This window comes from Rutidosis leptorrhynchoides, chromosome 9 (genome assembly GCF_046630445.1).
Source record: "Rutidosis leptorrhynchoides isolate AG116_Rl617_1_P2 chromosome 9, CSIRO_AGI_Rlap_v1, whole genome shotgun sequence".
Classification (NCBI taxonomy): domain Eukaryota; kingdom Viridiplantae; phylum Streptophyta; class Magnoliopsida; order Asterales; family Asteraceae; genus Rutidosis; species Rutidosis leptorrhynchoides.
The window spans coordinates 85,547,454-85,568,671 of record NC_092341.1 but is presented as its reverse complement, the minus strand read 5'-3'; the positions used below and the strand labels follow the sequence as shown (position 1 = coordinate 85,568,671).

The 21,218-nt window shown below is 36.6% G+C and overlaps 1 non-coding gene across 1 annotated transcript; it reads right to left on the bottom strand.

The window, feature by feature from the left end:
• Positions 1-2,353: 2,353 nt before the first annotated feature.
• On the bottom strand, positions 2,354-2,460 carry LOC139869785 (small nucleolar RNA R71). The gene has a single exon (XR_011766364.1). It is a non-coding gene; the product is annotated as a small nucleolar RNA R71 (small nucleolar RNA).
• Positions 2,461-21,218: the final 18,758 nt, after the last annotated feature.

The following is a 21,218-nucleotide window of genomic DNA, read 5'->3' as shown; positions in this document are numbered from 1 at the left end:
CTCTTAAAATCTAGCTTAAAAGCCGGAAGCGGCAACGCTATATATAAAAAAAAAGATTTTTATTTTAAGTTTACTTTTATTAAAAATTACGCTTTCGTAAAAATACGTTTTAAAAATCCAAAAATATAAAAAGAAAAACAAAAATATAAATATTTTTAAGAGTTTGTTAAATATTTAAGTTTTATAAAGTTTCTTTATTTTTATTTTATAAAAATATAAGTTTTATTTAAATATTTTGTTTTTATTTAAAACATAAAAAATTTTAAAACCGAAAAAAAAATATTAACTTATTTTTAAGATTTTTATTTTTAATAAGTATTTTTATTTTAAGTTTTTAAAATATATTTTATATAAATTATATATCTATTATTTTATCAAATTATTATAAAAAAACGAACTGGGCCAGATTAAAATCGAAGCCCAAAGCATATTTTAATTATAAAACGAAACTGGGCCGAACTGTTTCAGCCCAATCGGAGCCCAGTATTATCAAACCCCGCGACTTGCGGAGTTTTCCAGCTGGGAGTACCGCGACTTGCGGAGTTCTCTCTGACAGGCCACAGGAAGCCCTAATCTTGCATTAATTACGGAGTATATTTTAATTTTTATTAATAAAACCCTAATTAGGGTTTGATTAGTTAATTAATATTAATTAATTTAGTTTTATTTACTTAATTTGTAATATTAAGTTTATTTAGTTTTATTAATATATAAAAATTAATAGTTTTATAAAATAAATAATATAAAAATAATATTTTTATAAAAATTGTACTTTTTACAACTTTTAGTATATTTTTATATTTTGTCCCTTTTAATTGTTTTAGCGTAACTTTTGTATTTTTCGCTCATATTTAGTTTTAAATATAGTTTTTGCCATAGTTATTTTTATTCCTAGATTTTTAGGCTTTGACGTAAAATCCCTTAAGTGCTTTTTCTTTAGACTAAGATTTAGGTGCTTTAGAATTTTGCGACGCCTTTTTAAGTTTTAGTACCTTTTTAAGTTATTGCCATTTGGGATATAGTTTTACTTATAAGCTTTAATATTTTTGGACGCAACTTTTAATTTTTAGTTTTTAGTTCCTTTTTAAGTTTCAACGCGCTACTTTCTTATTTTTATTTTTCGACGCCTTTTACCTATGTATCAATTATCACTCCAATTAGTAATTTTAATTTTAAGTTAGTTATAGTAATAAGGTTGGGTTAGTCGAGTGTTTTAAAGTTTTATAGTCACTCTTTTTCTTTCTTATTTTTCGACGCCTTTTATTTTTCAACCGTTTTCTTTTTCGACCTTTTTCGACGCGCTCTTTTTCTTTCTTATTTCTCGCAATTCTAGTTTTAGGACATAGATTTTTATTCTACTTCTTATCTAAAATTTCTTTAAATTACGAAAATTTATTTTAAGTGGTTAAATTGATAGACATAAAAATTTTTTGGTTCGTAGTAATAGTTGGATTTGTACGTGGACCGGGTTATTGGAGCCAAACAGTACTAAATTATATTGAGACCAAACGAATCCTGCCCCTCTGCTGCATCTTTTGGCTATTCGAAACGTGGGCAAAATCAGAAAAGTCTATTAATTGGATAACTTATATAATTTTTCTTTCCTTTTAAAAACTAATAGGATATTCAGTGAATGCACCGAGCAAGACGTTCACCACCTTTTGTACGTTCACCACCTTTTGTACGTTCACCACCTGTAACTAGATCAAGACATCTTGCAAATATTGCAGCCGTTGATTTTTCTTTAGAATCGTCATCCAGTCGACCAAGTACTCCAATTCAAATTTCCGATAATCCATTTTTTGAACCCGACCTCACAATTGAGAATCCGGAGAATATTCAGGGACAATTCATAGATCATGAACCATTAATTTTTCCACCAGAACCACCAATCATTCAAACAGAGATTGTTGAAGAACGAACCATTAAATCAGAATCCTCTAGTGATTCAGATTCAACAAATTCAATTATGGAGAATTTGGAACCTTTAAGTATGAAAGACCGAATGAGAGCTAAACGCACTGGCCAAGGTCACGCAATTACTCATCCAGACATTAATGCGCTAGATTATGAAATCAAAGGACAAATTCTACACATGGTGACTAATCAATGCCATTTTAGTGGTGCGCCGAAGGAAGATCCAAATGAACATCTTCGTACCTTTAATAGGATCTGCACACTATTTAAAATAAGAGAAGTTGAAGATGAACAGATATATCTCATGTTATTTCCCTGGACTTTAAAAGGAGAAGCCAGAGATTGGTTGGAATCGTTACCTGAAGGGGCGATCGATACATGGGATGTTTTAGTTGAAAAATTTCTTAAACAATTCTTTCTGGCATCTAAAGCCGTAAGACTTCAAGGAGAAATTGTTACGTTCACACAGAAACCAAATGAAACTCTATATGAGGCATGGACAAGATTTGAAAAGTTATTGAGAGGATGTCCGCAACATGGTTTAGACACCTGTCAAATAGTACAAATATTCTACCAAGGATGCGACATCACTACAAGAAAAGACATAGATATAGCAGCTGGTGGTTCTATTATGAAGAAAACAGAAACTGATGCTTACAAAATTATTGATAACACTGCTTCCCACTCACATGAGTGGCACCAAGAAAAAGATATCGTTAGATCATCTAAAGCAGCTAGAGCCGATTCTAGCCATGACTTAGATTCCATTTCCACAAAGATAGATGCTGTCGAGAGACGAATGGAAAAGATGACTAACGATATTCACTCAATTCGAATTAGTTGTGAGCAGTGTGGAGGACCACATTTGACAAAAGATTGTCTCAGTATTGAACTAACAATGGAACAAAGAGAGAATATTTCATACATAAACCAAAGGCCTGGAAATAATTATCAGAATAATTATCAACCGCCAAGACCAATTTACAATCAAAACCAGAACTATAACCGAAATATTCCATACAACAACCAACAAGGTCCTAGCAATCAACAAGTATCCAATAATACTTACAACCAGCAAAGTCCTAATTTTCAAAACAAACCACCACAAACCGATGATAAAAAGCCGAATTTAGAAGATATGATGACGAAGCTAGTTGAAACTCAAACACAGTTTTTCACATCTCAGAAACAAACTAATGAACAAAATGCTCAAGCATTTAGAAATCAACAAGCTTCTATTCAAAATCTGGAACAAGAAGTAAGTAACCTAGCAAGGTTAATAGGTGAAAGAAAACCGGGAAGTTTACCTAGTGATACAAATGCTAACCCCCGGAATGAAACAGCTAAAGCCATTACCGCAAGAAGTGGTACAACACTTAAACCACCTGAAATACCTGTAATTTCTGATAAAGCTATTCCTACTCCACAAGAACCACAACCTGATCAAGATAAGGAAAAAGAACCGGTATTTGAAAAGGTTAATGAAGATAACACAGTTAAGGCTAAACCTTATGTTAAACCATACCAACCACCACTTCCTTACCCGAGTAAAATGAAAAAAGAGAAACTTGAAGCCGAGCAATCCAAATTCTTGGATATGTTTAAACAGATAAATGTAAATCTTCCTTTCATTGATGTAATTTCAGGAATGCCTAGATATGCTAAATTCTTGAAAGATCTAATCACAAATAGAAAGAAAATGGAAGAACTCTCGGCTGTTACTATGAATGCTAATTGTTCAGCAGTGCTGTTGAATAAGATACCAGAAAAACTATCTGATCCAGGAAGTTTCACAATTCCATATTTTCTGGGAAGTCTTAGTTCAATAGAAGCATTGGCAGATTTAGGTGCTAGTATAAATTTAATGCCGTATTCACTATACGCTAAACTAGACCTTGGAGAATTGAAACCAACAAGAATAAGCATACAACTAGCCGATCGATCAATAAAATATCCTAGAGGGATAATGGAGAACATGCTAGTTAAAGTTGGTACTTTAATATTTCCAGTAGATTTTGTTGTTCTGGACATAGAAGAAGATTCTCAAGTTCCTCTCATATTAGGAAGACCATTCTTAAACACGGCTAAAGCAATGATAGACGTGTTTGGTAAGAAATTGACCCTAAGTATAGAGGATGAGAGTGTTACCTTTTCAGTTGATAGAGCAATGCAACAACCGCAATCTGCAGATGATACATGTTATTATATTCAAACTATAGATTCACATGCAGAATTATTAAAAGAATTTCCAGAATTACAAGGAACAGGAGAATGTTATTTAGGAGAATGTACTGAACCAATTGATGAAGTTGAAATGTTAGCTACACTAATGGCTAATGGATATGAACCAACAACAGAAGAAATTCAAATGCTAAAAGAAGAAGACAGATATCGATATAAATCATCGATAGAAGAACCACCGACATTAGAGTTAAAGCCACTTCCAAACCATTTGGAATACGCTTATTTACATGGTGAATCTGAATTACCTGTAATAATATCGTCTTCTCTTACTGAAAATGAGAAATCACAACTCATTTCTGTGTTGAAAGCTCATAAACCAGCCATTGCATGGAAGATTCATGATATTAAAGGAATAAGTCCTTCGTATTGCACACATAAAATCCTTATGGAAGAAGGTCATAAAACGTATGTGCAACGCCAACGAAGACTAAATCCTAATATGCAAGATGTAGTTAAGAAAGAAATTATTAAACTGCTAGATGCAGGTTTAATTTATCCAATTTCTGATAGTCCATGGGTAAGTCCAGTTCAATGCGTGCCTAAGAAGGGTGGCATGACTGTCATTACAAATGAGAAAAATGAGCTTATTCCTACTAGGACTGTAACAGGATGGCGTGTGTGTATTGATTATAGAAAATTAAATGATGCCACCGGAAAAGATCACTTTCCCTTACCTTTCATTGATCAAATGTTGGAAAGATTAGCCGGAAACAGTTACTATTGTTTTCTTGATGGATTTTCCGGATACTTTCAAATTCCAATAGCACCCGAAGACCAAGAGAAAACCACATTCACATGCCCTTATGGTACTTTTGCTTACAAACGCATGCCATTTGGACTTTGCAACGCCCCTGCAACCTTTCAAAGGTGCACGATGGCGATTTTTCACGACATGATAGAAGAATGCATGGAAGTTTTCATGGATGACTTTTCAATCTTCGGTGATACATTTGAATCATGTCTAGTTAATCTGGAACGAATGCTTATTAGATGCGAATAATCAAATCTAGTACTTAATTGGGAGAAATGCCATTTCATGGTTAAAGAAGTCATCATTCTTGGACATAAAATTTCAAAGGAAGGAATTGAAGTGGATAGAGCTAAAGTAGATGTAATTGCTAAACTTCCACATCCCACCAATGTTAGAGGAGTTAGGAGTTTTCTAGGGCATGCCGGTTTTTACCGACGTTTCATAAAAGATTTTTCTAAAATTGCCACTCGTATGAATAAACTCCTAGAAAAGGATGCTCCATTCATCTTTTCAGATGAATGTATCAAATCTTTTAATATTCTTAAAGAGAAACTCACTAATGCGCCGATCATGATAACACCAAATTGGAATCTACCATTCAAACTAATGCGCGATGCAAGTGATTTTGCAATGAGAGTCGTTTTAGGACAAAGGATTGAAAAACGATTTCAACCTATATATTATGCTAGTAAGACATTACAAGGAGCACAAACAAATTATACAACTACTGAAAAAGAACTCCTTGCTATTGTCTTTGCTTTTGACAAATTTCGATCATATCTCGTTCTAGCTAAAACGGTGGTCTATACCGACCATTCTGCTCTTAGATACCTATTTTCGAAATAAGATGCCAAACCAAGATTAATTCGTTGGATCTTACTCTTACAAGAGTTCAATATTGAAATTCGAGATAAAAGAGGAGCAGAAAATCTCGCCGCTGATCATCTTTCTCGTCTTGAAAATCCCGACTTAGAAGTTCTAAATGAATCGGCCATACAAGACAACTTTCCTGATGAATATCTATTGAAGATAGATTATAATGAAATACCATGGTTTGCAGACTATGCAAACTACTTAGTTTGTGGATTCCTTGAAAAAGGATTATCGTACCAAAAACGAAAGAAATTCTTTAGTGATATAAAACATTATTTCTGGGAAGATCCACATCTGTTTAAAAGTTGTCCAGATGGAATAATACGCCGATGTGTATTCGGAGATGAAGCTAGTAAAATTTTAAACCATTGTCACACAGGACCAACAGGAGGGCATTATGGGCCTCAACTAACAGCAAGAAAAGTTTATGATGCTGGATTCTATTGGCCTACAATTTACAAAGACGCACACCTTCTTTGCAAATCCTGTTATGCTTGTCAAAGGGCCAGAAAAATAAGTCAACGTGATGAAATGCCACAAAATGTCATTCAAGTATGTGAAGTATTTGACATTTGGGGTATTGACTTTATGGGTCCATTTCCAAAATCTCATAATAATCTCTACATTCTCGTTGCCATTGATTATGTATCTAAATGGGCGGAAGCACAAGCTCTCCCAACTAACGATGCACGAGTTGTAGTCAACTTTTTAAAACGTCTTTTTGCAAGGTTTGGAACACCGAAAGCTTTAATAAGTGATTGGGGTACTCATTTTTGTAATAATCAACTTGAGAAAGTTCTTAAAAGATATGGAGTAACTCATAAAATCTCTACTGCATATCATCCACAGACTAGTGGACAAGTTGAAAATACCAACCGAGCTTTAAAACGTATTCTAGAAAAAAACGTAGGATCAAATCCGAAGGAATGGTCCATTAAGTTGGAAGATGCACTCTGGGCTTTTAGAACAGCCTACAAAACTCCAATTGGAACCACACCTTTTAGACTCGTTTATGAAAAAGCATGTCATCTTCCAGTAGAAATTGAACACAAAGCATTTTGGGCTTTGAAGACATGTAATCTTGATTTACATGAAGCCGGACGTCTACGGTTAAGTCAATTAAACGAATTAGAAGAATTAAGACATGAAGCATATGAAAATTCCTTAATCTATAAGGAAACAATGAAGAAATGGCATGATAAAAGAATCAGAAGTTCAAAAGAATTCAAAGAAGGAGACAGAGTTCTTCTTTTCAATTCAAGATTCAAGCTATTTTCTGGAAAATTGAAATCAAGCTGGCCTGGACCATTCATAGTCAAAAGAGTTTTCCCATACGGAACAGTAGAATTAATAAATTCAAATGGGATTGAATTTAAGGTTAATGGTCACAGAGTTAAACATTACATACATGGTCTGATGGAAGTTGACAACGAAGTTAATCACAATTTCGATACCACAGCTAACTAAGTGTGGGGAGAATCAAGTCTTTTAAGGATAATATGTATTTCTGTTAGAGTTAGATTTTCTGTTTTTGTGTAGTTCTCGAAAATGAAACCTGAATGGTCTTTCCCTAGCAGACCCTAAAGAACTAGTCTTCTCCCCCCATTCTGAATTTTTATTTTTTTTAGGTTTTTACGAAATGAAGACTTCCTGTGAACTAAACCATGGTCTAATGCTACACGCTTTGATCACTAAACGTAATAATGACACACTTCCGAGTGAAATAGTATCATTAATCAGAGGTAAATTAGACGGAGTAAGAAAAGAATCTAGATGCGAAGATAATAAGTTACAATTTGGTAAAGGAAAATCAAAATCCGCAGCGAAAAGAAGAGCACGACACCTTGAAAAATGTCACAAATGCGGAAAATGGTCACACGAAGGTAAATGTTCAAATAATCAAACCTATTCAAATACCGAATTTGTTACTTTATGCAGAGACGGACCGTTCATATGTTTAGAAGAAAAAACATTAAATGCTCGAGGTTACGCCTATGTAGCCATGGAAAATCAATTAGTCCGACTATCTTATGAGTGGGCTAGAGCATATCACTAAGAATTATATTTCACAGGTAAGTTTGTACAGTTTTTATTTTTATTTTTATTTTTAACCTTTTAATAATAAACGCTAATTTGTTCGCTATAAAGTATTAAATTGGTATTCAATAAAATTAGGTCTTGCGACCAAAATTATTGATATCATACAAAAATTTATTACATCACTGCGAAATTTAACGTTTATTCTTAAGGTATAAATATCTTTAATCAATCAACCCAAAATATTTTAAAAATTCGTCATGAGTTAAATTAGGTCATGGAACCGAAATTACTTTACCGAAAAGAGGGGCGTATATTTTTGATAATATTTGATTGATTAAAGTAGGATAAAAGCCAAAAAGATTTTTAATTTTTACCATGTTTTTAAAATTAATAAATTAATATTAAATAAATATTGTAAACTTTTAAAATTGTAAATATTTGGAAAATTAATATTTTTAATATAAGTTTGTATGTATAAAAACAAAAATATAATTTAAGTTTGGTGTGAATTTATAATATGAATTTTTAATTAAGTTTGGTGTGATTTTTTTTAATTTTATGCATTTTAAATTTAAGTTTGGTGTGATTTTTTTTTTAATTTTATGCATTTTAAATTTAAGTTTGGTGTGAATTTAAAAACAAAAATTTACTTTATTTCGTAAGTTAAAAATATGATTTTTAAAATTCGTCATGAGTTGAAGACTAGGTCTTTGAACCGAAATTGCTTTACCCAAAGGAGGGACGAGAACTTTTATTATCATTATTTTTAATCTTATTGAATTAAAGTATCCCAAAAACATTAAAAAAAACCAAAAATCTAAGCTTTTAAAACCGCGCTTTAAATAGACAAATTTTAAAATTTTGTCGAGGGACGGACTAGGACATCGTTCCGAAACGACCTCATCCTAAATAACAAGGGAAACAAAATTTTAAAATTAATTAATTAATTATTTTATAAGTTAAGATTTTTATATAAAAAAAAAAAAGAAGAGGCCGTGACTCGCGGAGTTTGTAAAGGGCAAACACCGCAAGTCGCGGAGCTTGCAAAATCCAGAAAAAAATAAAACGTAAAGAAACAGATCAGTCCACACACCACACACAAAAATACTGCGAAAACACAACGAAAAACACTCCCAAAATCGAAAATTTTCACCAAAAATTATCACATTTTTTACTAAAATCATGTTGAGAAGGATGCTATCAAGGAATTACTCAAGAAAAACGGTAAATTTCTACACCAAAACACCATTTAATTCAAAAATTAGTGTTCTTGAGCAATTTTATACCCAATTCGATTTTGATGTTTTTAGTGTAATTATACTTAAATTGTTTATGTATTATGTTTGTATAATCTAGATTGATACTATTTAACATGATTAGAAGCCTTAAACTTCAAATTTTGAGTAATCTAGGGTTTGTGTTTTTGAGCAATTTGGGGCTTTTTGATATAAACATGTTATGGCCGATTTTTGTCATGAATTGTTGCTAAATTAAGTAGTGTAACATGTTTAGGTAGTTAAATGATCCAAACTTTGAGCCTAAACATGGTTTTTGAGAATTAAAGTGGACTTTTTCAAGTCTAAAATTCATGAACTTGATTTTTGAGAGATAATGCCATTTGAAACTTGTTTAATTGCTAATAATGATTATTTTGACATGTTATTTGAGTTGAATGCTTATGAACTTGGCGAACATTTTCGTATATGCTTATTTGAAAAAGTGTAGATTTGATAAAAATATGAAAATGAGCATAAGTTTGATATAAATTGAATATGTCATTGTAATTATTTTGATTGATGATTTTGCTGACACTAATGCATATTTGGATGCACAAAAATTGTGTTTGATGTGTTTTGCAGACTGAAAGGGGTGAATCTTCATCCCAAGCTCGTATTGTTCCTCCTGAGAATGCGGGACAACAGGATGTTGATAGCTATTATAAACAAGATATACCTCATCCAGTTATGACATTCTCAGATATGCACGTGGAAAATTTGCACCCGAACTTGAGATTTGACAGACGTTGGATAGATTATCCAAAATACCAAAGGGGCTTGTATACTCTTCATTCTAAAGCTGTTGAAGTACCTAGGGTAATAGAATGAGAACCATTAGAAGCCGTAAAATTGGCCGAGCCAATTAGGGAATTACTTACACAGAGGTATGGTAATTCTACTTTTAACGATTGGGTACGATTATTCAACATGCGTAGACCTGTATATAAAGTATGGTGTGAAGAATTATTATGTAGTATATAAATAAATGATCGGGTAGCTAGTTTAACCGATCGTTCTTTTATTAGATTTTTGTTAGGAGGTTCGATGCGCCACATGTCTCTACTAGACATGGCTCAGGCCTTACGTATATATACGCCTGAGGAGCTAGCATCTGCCGATTGTCGAGGGTTGATACTAAATGGTAGGAAAATTGATGAAAATTTTGATACGCATGGTGTATGGAGTCAAATGACTAGCTATCACCGATTTAAAGGGGGAAATTACTCTTATTTGGATATAGATAGAGCTAAGTTAAGAGTAATTCACAGGTTTCTAGCGAACTCGATTACACAGCGAGGTAAAAATAAGGAAAAGGTAAATGAACAGGATTTGTTTTACCACATGTGTATTCGAGACCCACAAAGCGCTGTAAGTATACCTTATTGTGTGGGTTATTATTTATCAGCTATGGTTAGGGGGATGAGACCGCACAGTATAATAGGAGGTGGCATATTTATTACATTAATTGCTGAGTATCTCAATGTGGATATAAGTCGGGGGGATTATTAATCGAAGAACCAGAACCCCACGATACAATTGGTTTAAATGTATATCATGGTGCTAAAGTTTTGAAGAGGCGAAATAACGCCGCAGTAAGATATAATGGAAGACATCCACAGGTTGAGAGAAATCAACAGCCAGGTAATGTGGGAGGGGGAAATGAAATGACAGAAATGCAAAGGTTTATAGCTTCACAAGAGTATGAAAATGCTAGACATCGAGCATTTGAAGATTGGCAAGTTCATCAAAACCAAATCATAGCTCATTGCCAACATGTAGGTAGAAACTATATTCCTACTCTAACGCCCGTATTCCCTCCCTGGTCTATAGAGATGCAACCACCGTATCCTACTTATAACCCAGCTGAAGCATTTTATAACACATACGGTTATGCATGGAACCCCTACTGGTATCAGTAACAACCCTAGTTTATTTAGTTTCATTTATTTTATTTTTTGTAATGTTACTACATTTAGCACTTATGTTGATATTGTAATAGTTTTTATAATTTTCTAACTTTTATTATTAGATTTTAATAATTTTTGAATGTGGGGTAATATACCAAACTTCAAAAATATGTATATATGTTTGCAGTTTATCTTATGTACACAACAGGGTAAAACAACGCATTTTCAAAGACTGGTATTAAGTTCAGCAAAAGCTACTAATTTTGACGACAAGATGAAAAATAAATGTGATGTAACAACAAGACGGAATGAACAAATGATGTGCACCATTTATCATTCAACACAAACAACAATATGTTTGGAAACTTTGGTAAAATTTAATCATTTTTCTACGCTAATCACCCTCAATAATTTAAATTGTTACTGATTTCTTGCAAATGAGGGCATTGTAAGATCTTAAGTGTGGGAAGGGGTTAAATTCTTTCGGATTTTAAAATTTTTACTTTATATACTTTGTTGAGTCCCCAAAATAATTAAGGATTTAATTATGACAAAACAATATTTATTTGCACTAAAGTGTTATGTGCAGCCAGCACACGTTTGTTTATGTATAGTCAGCTAATATAGCTGTGTCGAGTGTTTAGTATGCTGTCTAGTCTATCAGCACAAGGTAGAAATGTATTCTTCGAATCAGCACAGGATGTGCACCCAGCAAATCAAGAATATCAAGTGACTCAGCATATGAAGGACCAGTAAGTCTGGATATTAGCATACAACACAAGACAGCCATGCTCCATTACAAGCATGGTAGTTTCCCAGAGTGGTCTACATCAACGCACTATTCAACAGAAGTCGAAGACAAAGTTGAACAGAAAAGGACAGGAGTCGGCGGCTGACAAGTGACCTTACAAGACCACGTGGGAATGCAGAAGTGGAACGCATGTGCAGACATGTGTTATACTTTATTCATACCTAGGGAACACAACATTCCATTTGTTTAAATCAAATGGTAGTGCCAAACCGAATTGGTGTGTTCCAGCAAATAGCTACCTAAGAGGAAAGAAGGAGAGCACGCCTTCTGACACAATTGTCCCCACAAGTACAAGGCATCCAATGTACTAGTGGACAATAGATTAATTACACGGTTAATAGAACTACTATATATATTGTTGTATCCACTATTGTAAAAACTAGTGGTGTGGGTTTATCTGTTAGAGTCAAAACCGTGTAATAGCTTTAGTTTATCTCTTAGCTATAATCTAGGTAATCTGTATCAACCAACTATCATTTCCGCCAAGGATAGTTGTGATTCTTTCTGATTTAATCAATAAAGAATAACAGTTGAAAATTACCTGTGACTCTATCTTATTTACTACAGAATACTAAACGTGTTTAACTGACTAGTTAATTAAGAAAAGAATTGTATTCACCCCCCCTCTACAATACTCCTATTGTTATTAAGGGACCAACAACTGGTATCAGAGCTTCAGTCTTGATAATTAATATCTTGGATCTGAATTCTCTTATGGCTTCGTATTCAAACTCAGCTTACCTTGAGAATGGCTCGTCTAACAGACCACCTAAGTTTGATGAAGATGAGTATGAAACCTGGAAGGCAAGGTTCATGCTCCATCTCGAGTCTGTGGATTCACTCATGCCTGGAATTGCCAAAGATGGCCCTTTTGTTCCCACTGAGACAGTTGGTAGTGCACCAGCAACAGCTGACACTCCTGCCATCCCTGGCAGAGAGGTTATTCTCACTCCCTCTAGATGGGATGATGAGGATAAACGTCGAGTTGGTCTTGACCCTAAAATCAGAACCCTGTTAGCCATAACTTTGCCTAACCCACTGTTCAAACTGATCAAGGGAAAAGAAAATGCTAAGCTTATGCTTGACTACCTAGATGTCACCTATGAGGGTATGGGAGAAGTTAGGCAGAACAGGATGATTGCTCTTAAAAGAGAATATGAAATGTTCTTTGCCTATAAGAATGAAACCCTTAAGCAAACCTTCATTAGGTTTAACTCTTTGATAGCAGACCTGACCACTTTAAATGTAACCTACACTGAATTTGAACAAGTGAACAAATTCATTGATGCACTGCCATGTAAATGGAAACCTGTTACTGACCCATTAAGAACCACACAGACCCTAAAGAACTTTAACCTGTCTTCTCTCTACAGTTCCCTTTGGAATCATGAGAAGGCAGAAGCCAAGTTTGAACTTAACATGAAAGAAAACTTTAGGTCTGCCCCCACCACTTCAAAATCATCTAAAAATGATGATGCTGCTCTTATTGCTGCTGCTAAATGGAAGAAAGCTCAAAAAGCTTTACTGGTTCAAAAGTTACTGGCAGAACAAGAGTCAGCTGATAGTGTTGAGGAAAATGGTACTGGGTCTGAAGAAAGCAGTACAGATGAAAGTGATGTAGAAGGATTTGCTGAAGGTATGGCTCTGCTGGCTAGGCAGTTCAAAAGGTTCAATCGTAGTAGAACCAGCAAGTCATACAAAGGGAGCAAAAAGCCAAATGCTAGGTACAACAGCAAGTCAGTCAAGGGTCCTAAATCTGAGTGCTTTAATTGTGGGAAGGTTGGACATTTTGCTGCTGAATGCATGTCCAAGAAACCTTCCACGTCACATGCTAACTCTTTCTCAAAAGCTGATAAGTACAAAAACAAGTACAAAGCTATGAAAGCTCAGATGAAGGAAAGTGCAAAGACTGACAAGAAGGGTAAACAGCCAGAAAAGGTTCTAGTTGCTGAACATCATGACTGGGATGAAGCCAGCACGTCCTCATCTTCTGATAGTGATACTGATGATGATGGTGCTGGTTATGCTACTGGTAAGAAGCTGTGTTTGATGGCCAAAGAGGTAGAGGAGTCTGATGAGGATGATGGTGGTAGTACGTTTTTGGCTGATATGAGGGAAGCTGATCAAAACAGAGATTCTCCTCAATGGAAAACTGAAATGATGTATAAGGTTGATAATTTTCGAACTTATACTGATGATGAAAAAGCTGAAATGTTTGACTACCTAAGAATTGATTTATGCAGAAGCTGCAAACGTGAAGAGAGTTTGAAATCTAATAACAAATCTTTAAATGAAAAACTCAAAGGCAAAAATGATGAAATTAAGATCTTAAAAGATACAATTTCCAAACTTGAAAAACAAAACTTTGCTTTAGAAACTCTTCACGTTGAGGCAGCAGAAGTCAAGACCCAGCTGGACAATCTCAAAAGAGTTGTTGCTTCATGGTGCACATCTGCTCAACGCACAGCTAAATGTGTTAACGAGCAGGTGCCTGCCCAAGTTCAAGCCTTCTTTGCTGGTGACTATGCTGCTGCTGCTGCTATTGCAGAAGTTACTTTCATGGACCCGATTCTTGAAACTGATCCTGAAGCTGTCTTGCCAAATACTTTTGCCAAGATAGTTGAAGGTAAAAAGGTTGTGACAAACAAATTTGTTAGACCTACTGTGACCCCACCACCTGCCATGAAAGAAATTTTGGAGGATGAAGTTAAAGCAAGAGAAGCCAGTAACTCAATTGATGAGACTACTGACCCCTCAAGCATCCACTACATGACTCCGAAAGAAAGACGTATTAAAAGGGAAATCACTGAAAACAATTTGAGAAAAGTTAAACCAACTGATTCCCCTTCGTGTTCGAGTTCTACCAGTGCTAAGCCAGCTGATGACCAATCTACTGGTCACCCAGTAGCTGCAGACAAGCCAGTGAAACGAAATACTAGCAAATCTAAGGCAGCAGTTAAGATACCTACTGGTTCATCAGCATCAGAAGACAAGCCAGCAACTTCCCACGCTAACTTGTCAAATGATAAAGGAAAGACAGTTCGCCATGGTCATGGTACTGGTTCCAAAAGGAAAGCTGCCCATAAGGGAAAAGCAAAAATTGACTCGACTGATGAGCTGTCTATCACTGAGATAATGACAGCCAAGCTTGACCAGCTAATTGAGGCAGTAACTAAAAGTCGACCCGATCCTACTGCCCTTATTAGATCTGTGCATGACCAGCCACAAAAGCCAAAAGTGAGAAAATGCTACAAATGTGGTAGCAAAGCTCACCTGGCTAACCAGTGTACTCAAACCCAAACCCCATCTGCTGCTTCTTCTAGCAAGCCAGTAGAAAAGAAGAAGTCATCAAAGGTGACTCCTTCAGAACCCATCCTTGGATGGGTTCCCAAAAAGAACTAATCTCTAAGTTATTGTGCAGGGCATTCAAAACAAGCAAATCTGGTATCTCGACAGTGGTTGTTCGAGACATATGACCGGAAGTAAGTCCCTGCTGATGGACTATCAGGAAAAGGATGGTCCAGTTGTTTCGTATGGAGATAATTCGTTGGGTTACACAAAGGGTTTTGGTACTTTGACAAATGGGAATGTCACGTTCTCAAATGTTGCATATGTAGTTGGGCTTAAACATAACTTACTCAGCATAAGCCAACTGACAAGCAAGAATAAGATAGTCCAATTCAGAAAGAAAATTGGTACTATTTTTGATAAGACAGGGAAGCCACTGCTGACTGCAAAACGTCATGAAAACATGTATCAAATTGACATGAACACAGCAGTCACAACAACTGATACTTGTTTCTATTCGAAGGCAGCAGACAACCTGAAGTGGTTATGGCACAAGAGACTCTCACATCTCAACTTCAAAGATATTCACAAATTATCCAGTAGAAGTTTGGTGTCTGGGCTACCCACAATGTCTTATGTGAAGGACAGATTGTGTCCTGGTTGTGAAAAGGGGAAACATCACCATGCCTCGTTCAAATCAAAGCAAATCTCATCTGTTGAGAAACCATTTCACTTACTTCATATGGATCTATTTGGTCCAGTGAATGTGGCCAGCTGTAGTGGGAAGAAGTATACACTGGTTATTGTTGATGAATACTCGAGATACACTTGGGTGTTCTTTCTGAGGCAAAAGAGTGAAGCTGCTGATGAAATCATCAATTTTATCAAAAGAATGGAGCTTTTGAATGGGCAACTGGTGAAGCAACTAAGAAGTGATCATGGTACAGAATTCAGAAATGCTACATTAGAAGAATTTTGTGCTGACAAAGATATTTCCCAAAATTTCTCTGCTGTGAGAACACCTCAGCAAAATGGTGTTGTAGAAAGAAGAAACAGAACTCTCATTGAAGCAGCAAGATCTATGTTGGCTGAGTCTGGGTTGAAGAATTCCTACTGGGCAGAAGCTGTGAATACTGCCTGTTTTACCCAGAATAGATCTCTTATTGTGAAAAGACATCAGAAAACTGCTTATGAAGTTCTCAAAGGAAGAAGACCCTCAATTTCATTTCTTCATGTATTTGGCACTCCCTGTTACATTCTAAATAATAGGGATCAGCTGGGCAAATTCGATGCTAAAGCTGATGAAGGTATATTCCTTGGATATTCCAACATGTCAAAGGCATATAGGGTCTACAACAAAAGAAGAGGTTGTTTTGAAGAATCCATTAATGTTACATTCGATGAAACTGCCTCTGCTTCATCTACTGATCGTGAAGATGAAGTGTTACTGTTTGAAGAGCCTACTCAGCAAGCTCTTGATGATGAAGAGCCAGCAGCACAACCCTCACCAATCCATGCTGCTGGGTTCTCTGATGATGAAATGAAACATTCTGTTCCATCTGTGTCTAAACCAAGTGGACCTACTGGCTCTACTGAAGTGCTGCAACTTGAGCCTAGGTCTGCTGGTTCTGAGAGATCACAAGCTGGTACTGATTCTACTGAGATTGATCAGCAACCTTCTGTTGCTGCTCACTCATCTGAACCAGCTGATGATCAAGATGCTGTGTGTTCTACAACCAGCTCACCTGTTCATAACACCAAATGGACAAGGGAGCATCCGATTGAGCAGATTATTGGTAATCTTGCGAGTGGTGTTAAAACACGGAGGCATGCTACCAGTAACTTTTGTATGCATGTTAATTTTGTGTCTACCATTGAGCCCACGTGGCCTGAGGAAGCACTTCAAGATCCTAGCTGGGTTGGTTCAATGCAAGAAGAAATTACTCAGTTTGATAGGAACAAAGTGTGGACATTGGTACCTGAACCTGAGGATAAGACAAAGAAGATCATTGGTACTAAGTGGGTGTTTAAAAACAAGATGGATGAAGATGGTGTCGTTATCAGAAACAAAGCAAGATTGGTTGCTCAAGGGTTTAGACAGGAAGAAGGATTGGATTATGGGGAAACTTATGCACCAGTGGCTAGGATGGAAGCTATCAGATTGTTCTTAGCATATGCTGCTAGGATGAACTTTAGAGTATTCCAGATGGATGTTAAATCTGCATTTCTGAATGGGAAGCTGCAAGAAGAAGTTTATGTCAAACAGCCTCCTGGTTTTGTAAGCAGTAAATATCCAGACCATGTCTACAAGTTAGACAAAGCTCTTTATGGCCTTAAACAGGCTCCAAGAGCATGGTATGAGACACTTCATGTGTATCTCACTGGTATAGGTTTTAAAGTTGGAACAATTGATACCACTCTATTCTCAAAAGAGATAGATGGTGATCTCTTGTTGGTACAGATATATGTGGATGATATTATTTATGGTTCTAAAAATGAAAAACATTGTCAAGATTTTTCAAAATGTATGTCAAAGGCATATGAAATGAGTTTACAAAGAGATCTGCAATACTTTTTAGGATTGCAGATCAAACAACTTGATGATGGAATATTCATAAGTCAAGATAAATATATCAAAGATATGTTAAAGAAATTTGGTCTGACCTGTTTAAAAGACATAGGGACTCCAATGGCAGCATCCATTAAAATAGATGCTGATCCAAATGGTGAACCAGTCAATATCACTGAATATAGAGGTATGATTGGATCCCTACTTTATCTCACAGCCAGCAGACCAGATATTATGTTCGCCACATGTCTCTGTGCCAGATATCAAGCTGATCCTAAAGAGTCACACTTGCTGGCAGTAAAAAGAATATTCAGATACCTAAAAGGTACTGCTAAACGTGGTCTTTGGTATCCCAAAGACCAGGATTTTGAACTAATTGGGTATTCAGATGCTGACTTTGCAGGGTGTAAAATAGACAGGAAAAGTACCACTGGTGGGTGCCAGTTACTGGGTAGTAGGCTAGTCAGCTGGACAAGCAAAAAGCAAAATACTGTGTCCACATCCACTGCTGAAGAAGAATATGTCTCTGCTGGTAGTTGTACTGCTCAAGTACTGTGGATGCAAAGCCAGCTAAAGGACTATGGTGTTCATGTTACAAAAACTCCAATCTACTGTGACAACACCAGTGCAATTGCTATCACCAACAATCCTGTGATGCACTCAAGGACTAAGCACATCGATGTTCGGTATCATTTCATAAGGGATGATGTTCAAAAGGGTGATGTTGAGTTACATTTTATTTCTACAGACCAGCAATTAGCAGACCTATTTACAAAGCCATTAGATGAGAAACGTTTTAACTATCTCATCTCTGAGCTGGGTATGCTTGAGCTTTAAATAAAAGACAACTTTTGTTGGTGTGCTGGCTCTACAACGTGTAGGGCAAACCAGTAAGTCACATTTATTTACTTACTGCCTACATGTCAAACAACCAGCACAGCAAGGTCTTTTATATTTTGGTTACTTAAATGTTTTAAATGAAATAATAAATAGCTCTCCAAATTTAATGATTCCTTAAAACTGGAAACTCATTTACTTCCAATGATTTAAATTAAATTCATGACATATTAAATGTAACAAAAGTATTTTGTATTTAATACAAAAAATTATTTTTGAGGTTTTAAATCAATTTGTTTGAAATAAAATCTGATGCATTTAATGCTGTATGGGAGTAATGAGTGTTTAAGCCGTATAAATGTCATGTCAACCGTCTGTCTCCCTTTGAAAACGTGCCAGTCTGTCACATCTGCCCACGCGCCTGCAGATGACAGTAATTTTCTCTCTCCTGCACTTTTTCACCCACTCACAATGGATAAAAGTGTGTTTCATCTTACAAAATAACCTTCGGTTATTCATTTTTCAAAATACACACACTTTTACTCTCAAAATCTTTTCAATCTTCAAATCTTCATCCTACACTCATCTATGGCAGAACAACAACAGCAATCACCACGTGCTGCAAGCCAGCAAGAGGAACAACAGCAACAACAACCTCAAACAATCGAACCACAACAGCAACCACAACCTGCCCCACAACCGGCACCGGCACCGGAGGAACCGGTGGTTCAAGAACACGTCGTTCAAGGACCACTGTTCAATCTCCACCCCAACCTGATTAGGGCTCCCAATGCACCTGATCACTCACTGATTCGCCTATCTAGAGGCAATGCTGCACATGCCCTCTCTATTCCCAAATCGAAGGTTAACAAAGGGTATGAGGCCCTCATCGAATACATCCGTCAATCACCTCTGGCAAGAGCCATCACCGGTGTACCTTCCCGATTCTATGCTGCCTGTTTGGCACGATTTTGGTATACTGCCACTGTTGCCACCACTCCCGGCAACGTTCCATGTATTCGTGGCATGGTGACTGAAACCCTAAATTGCTCTGTCACCGTCGAAGCTATTAGACGTGCTCTTCAATTGCCCGGTGGACCATTTGTTGCTTCACCTACTAGTGACGAATTAAGAAGGGAGGTGTTGGAGACCATTGGGTTTGCTGGACCAGTGGCACATACACCGTTGAGAAAGCATATGCCACCTCTGTGGCACTACTTCTTTGGGTTGATGACTCAGTGCATGAGTCAAAAGTCAGGAAGCTTTGACCAATGCTCAGATTTTGAGCTCAAGCTTGGTCATGGGTTGTTGTTCAACAGGAACATCGATTATGCTCTTGAAATTTATTTGAGGCTAAGGGAAATGGTGACTGCTAGAGTAAGAACCAACTTGATTCCATTTCCACGATTCTTAAGCCTGGTATTTGAAAGTGAACTGGGTGAAGCTTATCAGCAGATTGCTGATCAATCATTTGAGGTCCCAGTAAAACAAGGGGGTATGCCAAAGGATGTACCTGCTGCTCCATATGCTGAGTTGACACCAGCAATGAACGAGTATCTTGCTGCTCGTCGTGGAGCCACCCAATCGACTGCCTCTGGTTCTGCACCAGCTGAGGGGGAGGGTCCTCAGCGAAAGCCAGCAACGCGAAGGAAGCAGCCAGCTACCTCAACTAGTACAGCCACCGTCTCATATACTGGTAAAGTAGTAGTTGTATTAGAATCTAGTGCTCTCTAATCATAAAGAACAGCCCTAGTCTTATATACTGACTACCCAATTCTAGTGTTGGAATCCGTTGCTCATCTATTTCTTGGTAACAGGCAAACCTAAGCGTGCTAAAGCTGGCTCCAAGCGAACCACAGGGGAGATTGCACCAGTCTCAGCTGCTGCTCCTGCAAAGGATGTAGCTATGGAACCTGGTGCGTTTCTAGACCAAACAGCAGAACAATCTAACTTAATTGAAAATTTTTTAACTGCTGACTTGAAAAATGTTGAGGGAGTTAACGGTATAACCCTGGCTCCCAAGCTGACTGGTTTTAAAACTGGTGTCAAGAAGAGTAGCAACCCATACTCGTCTAACCAGGCACTTCCACATTTTTCTGAAATGAACTTATTGCAATACTCTCTGCTGACAGTACAACCAGCAGAGAACATAACTGACCCCCAAAGCAGGCTTGAGCTGGGTCTTCATCGTGTTGAACCAGCTCAGGTGACTGCACAGCCAGTATGTTACTCGGATACTGTTAAGAGTCGCACTCCTACATCATTACCAGCCAGATCTCTTACACTATCTGGGTCAACATGTGTTGCCAATGAGTCAGCAGAGTCACCGCTGTACTTACAGACACCTTCTTCTGTCTCATTCGAAGGGCTGACCAAATCAAAAGTCTGTCCCCAGAGACCAAAAACAGAGGCAATTGTTGAGTCAAATTTATTTGGTTCTACAGTTGCTAACATAACTTGTTCTATTGTTTCAGTTCTTAGCAGGGTAGATGAACAGGCAGAGGGGGAGCAAAATAAAGATGTTGTTATTCCTACTGGTGATATTGCTGCCTCTGCTACTGGTGTTGGTGCCACTGATTCTGTTACTGGTGGTGCTAATGCTAGTACTGTTGATTCTGCTGCTGCTGGTGTGGAAGATGTTATCATGGAAGAACCTCCTGTTCTTGAGAAGGTTATTGACAATATTGTCAAGGATGTTCTTCTT